Consider the following 4,609-nt stretch of genomic DNA (forward strand, 5'->3'; position numbering starts at 1 on the left):
TCTACCTGCATGGTGCCATCAGGATTAACCATAATACCGTGAAGTGTCATTATCAACAGAAAAACCAGTTCCTAATGACAAGGAGATTTTCACGCACAAGATATCAAAGGCTGGACAGAAATCTGCTGTCAACACAAAACACAGCAATCAAAAGCCTATAAAGACAAAACTATGGGCTTCCCAATGAAGTTAACGGGCTGCATTCATCGGAATGAAGATTAGGTGGAGCCAGTGGCTTTTTCATATTCTTCCTATGTCAGTAACTGCAGCACACACTGTGCTGTTCCAACAGCAAAAGCTGCTGCAAGACAAGTTTTGCTCAGCCTGCATTACATTCATTTTAGTAAAATAAGTTACACTACAGCTTTTTACATTTTGGGGGGGCATTGGTAAACTGGTATTTGCTTGCATTACGTCTTTGTCTTTCACTTTTTGCTGCAATCTGCTCTCCTCAATCTAATCTGTCAGACATCACTTCACAGCCATGGAAAGATGTCAACAGGATCCCATGAGCAATCTCAGATCAGTTCTCGAATGTCAAAAGAGGTGGTTGATTGCTACAAAAAATAATCAAAGTAGACACATCCTTTGGCTCAAAGATACCACAGAATTATTCACCATGCTCCTGCCATTCACAGATTCAACATAAACTAAATTGTGTTGTCTACAGAATCACATATGACTTCTGATTTTCGTTGGAAACACTTCAGCCAAATGATTCTCCCAAGTTTCAGACCGCTGTGAGAATTTTCCCAGTAATGCAGTCATTTTTCTGAAGACAATATTGCTTAAAGTGGGGTATGATGTCTAAGAGGTCAAATAAAAAGGTAACAGCTTTACATTGAAATCTGGAAATTAAAACAAGAAAAAATAAAGCCAAAACCAAGTGACTTCACATTAGAAACTGGACTGCATGGGCCATTCAGAAGGAATATTCTGTTCAGTTCCCAGTTGCTCCTGGGCTGGTGATATCAGCAGAGGCTGAGGCTTCCCTTACGTGTTCTTCATACACAGAACTTACTTCTATGGCTGAAAATCTTGCATTCCTAAATACACTCAATTTATTTAGGGGGAATATTAGAGAAAAAGAAATAATAACTATCTGGGACAGAATAGTAGTCTTCATACTTTGCTTTCTAGAGGCCCTGTCATCCAAATAGTTCAGAACACTTTTCTGAAATAGGCAGTATTTATCTGCTCTTTATGAACTTAAAAAGAAAAAAATTCCTCTGAGTCAGCCTCGTGCCTGTTTGCACACCGTGCATCTCCACCAGTTAAACCAAGTCAATCTCAGTCACTTCACGGAGTTGTGGTAGTATTGCACTGACAACTACTTCAGACATTCTGGCTTCTCCCCAGCTGCTGTTGCATGGTAATTTTTCTTGTGAGCCATTATACAGCGTGATGGTTGGAACTCAAAGCTGTGATAACAAAGCACACTTGGTTGGACACACTGTGTGAACTACAGCTGCTCAGCCTGGACTCCTCTCCGTACTGCTGGCAGCACACAGACACGAATCAGGAGCGTAATCTTTGGCTGTCAAAAATCCAGGTATAGTTGCACTTATATGAGCAAAACCACAAATGTCAGTACCTTTGTTTTACCCAACAGAGGCCAATTACAGTTCTGAAAGCACAGTTGTGCTGCTAGGGTTGTTTTTTATGCAACTGCCATCCCCGGATTGCTTTGCCAGTCTAAACTTATGCACGTTACAACAAGAGAACTCAGACTTGACTGGCACAATATATGGCTAAAGAAAACAGAAAAAATTTGCAACTGCCATATTGCAAAGACACATCTATACATGCTACATCTAGAAGCACAGCAGGACAACATATGAAGATTTATGCAGCAAAACAACTGGCGCAGAGAACTTAATCTTCATGTGAGGTGCATTTCAAAGAGTTTTGCTCAGGCTAAACCTGTTATCTGTTGGAGAACACTTGGTGCATCCCTCAAGCACACTTACCTGTTCTATCTGAAAGCAGCCCAGACCCTGTGACCTGAGGCTGCCCTGAAATGTGAGCCGAGGCACAGTAAACAGGGACTGTCAGGAAAACCATGTAAGGGCACTAATCAAACCAGGGCGATAATGCAGACCTATCTGTAACTGAGAGGACAGTTAATTCCTCTCGAAATGCCAGTCATTCCAATGAGACAAGAGAAACAGGAGATGGATAATGCATCTGACTAAGATGAGGCTTTACACAGCTATTTTGAGTAGCTATTGACAGCAGAGATAGCACAGGGAGAGAAAAACAACCACCCAAACCCTAACTTTCTCATTCTTTTTCTTGGAAGAGTGCATTCCTTTAACAGAGGCAAAAACCTCAATCATTGAATACTAATTATAATGTTGTACCACAAGAAGAGAGGCTACTGGCCCCACATATCTTCCAGTTTATTACTTAATATATCTTAATTAACATCTGAAAAGTGATGTGGTTTTGTCCACAGAACGGAAGCAAGCAATGTGTTTACCCGGTCTGGCAAATTACCGACCAAGGCCGGCTCTGTGTGTCAGGTGAGACACGGGAGGAAAACACTCCTGCATCACCAGAGGCAAGTTCCAAGGCACCTGAGTACCTCTGCAGGCACTGTCGTCCTCAGAGGCCTTAAAAAGAGCAGGATCACAAACAAGAACATCATTGTGTGTTCTCTGTTTCCCCTTCCTTTCTCCATCTTCTGATCTGCATTTAGCTTTCATTTACCTTTCTCCATGTATCTTTCTAGTACTAAGACACAAAAATTTAATGCAAATCAGCAGAGATACTGCATTTTTTCCTCATCTGTGTTGTGTATGACTTATGCATTGTAATTTTTGGTTATCCTGCTTAATATTGTAATATTTATTATTTCTCCCTCATCTGTGATCCTAACTTCAGTGCTTATGTCTTCTGTTTTAAAAGATATGGTAAATTTGAGTATGTCAATATGGTATTTTTTTTCATTCAGCTTATAAGTTCTTGATACACAATATTACAGAGATAATTTTAAATATATAGATATATGAAATATATTCAACATTTCTTTGCTCTGTTCACCTTAACCTACATTTCCCAGCATGAGTCATACTGATGGATTTTGGAATTCTCACAGTTCATGCCTCTCCAGCTGATTGCAGTACTGATGTTATTGTCACCAAGTCGAGACTATTTCCTTGATCCTCAGAAGCTAGCACCAAGACTTCTCTGCAGAAAATGAATCAGATGAAGAATATCAGCCATGTCCTGTTAAGCAATCTGAATGAAATAAAACTAACTCCTAGTAGCTAATATTCCAGATAAATAGGGATGCTTGCTAAGCTATAAATGTGCATTAAGTTCTACAGGCTAAAATTGAAATGTAAGATACTTTAATTATTGCCTTATTACTGCTTAGCATTTCAAAATTAATTTTGAAATCACTTATTTCCCTATGATATTACAAAATCAGTGTTCCAAGTCTTATCAATATTTTATCTTAATTAGTTAGTTTGGTGTATTTAATTTTTAAAAACGAAGTATCAGCTAAGCTTTGAACATAGAGAGGATGTCCAAAGGCCCAACTCCTCCTCTGCTCTGTTCAGGTGTGTTTTATTAAGCTACTGCAAGGGAGATGAGACAATTTCACCACCACTGCAGGGGCCAGCATGGCAGAACATTGATGCAGGCTCTACTCACTGTAACAGGAGTCTCAAGTCTGCCAAGGATTTTTCCACAGTGAACCCAGATTCCCATCTTCCAGTAGCATTTTGTGAGGCTCCACTTTTCCCTAAGGAAGCATTGATTTTGCTCTTTCCTACCTTTCAAATATTTTCCAATTTCTTACCTGTATAAGACAACCATACAATAGCACAGAATAAGGAAACACCCACAACACGACATAAAAACCCCAGAAAAAATACAGCACTCTTAACATGGAATTAAGTACCAGAAATGGAACTTACATTGCACCTCCTTCGTTGTTAATACAACATTAAAGATTTTGCTTCATTGTATCACACCAAGTTACAGGCAAATGAACAAAAACATGTGCAATAATGCACAATCTACAAATGTCAACAAAGACTGGTCACCAGCTTGACTTTATTCTGATTCCAGTTTTGAACACACATGTAAACAACAATTATGACACAATTTTAAGCAAAAAAACATAACTGAGGTTTTACATATTTTTAAATTTCTTCCACTACCATTCCGATAGGAAAAAATCAGGAAACAAAAATCTCTTGTAAATATATGACTTTGAAGAGATGATATGCATAAATAAACTTAGCAAAATGCCATGCAACAGTTTCCTATATAACCCTTTATATCCTTTAAAACTGGTATTTAAAATTCCCTTTTATTATTAAAAATACTTTTATAAAAATAAAATACTTTCTTTGTTAACTGTAGGTAGTCTCCTTCTTCCAGTGGATTCATTGCAACTCTAATTTGCACAGAGTAGATCGTACACTTCACAAATACTTTATCACTTCTATGAGCAAGCAGCACTTGGTATCTGCACAGCAGCCCTGATCCTGTTTCCACTGAAGTCAATGACAAAACTCTCACAAGCTTCCAAAGAAGCTAAAAGACCTCACTTCATTATCTATTCTGATGTGATAAAAAAACATGCAAGGTA

The sequence above is a fragment of the Hirundo rustica genome, chromosome 17 (genome assembly GCF_015227805.2).
Source record: "Hirundo rustica isolate bHirRus1 chromosome 17, bHirRus1.pri.v3, whole genome shotgun sequence".
In the NCBI taxonomy this organism is placed as follows: domain Eukaryota; kingdom Metazoa; phylum Chordata; class Aves; order Passeriformes; family Hirundinidae; genus Hirundo; species Hirundo rustica.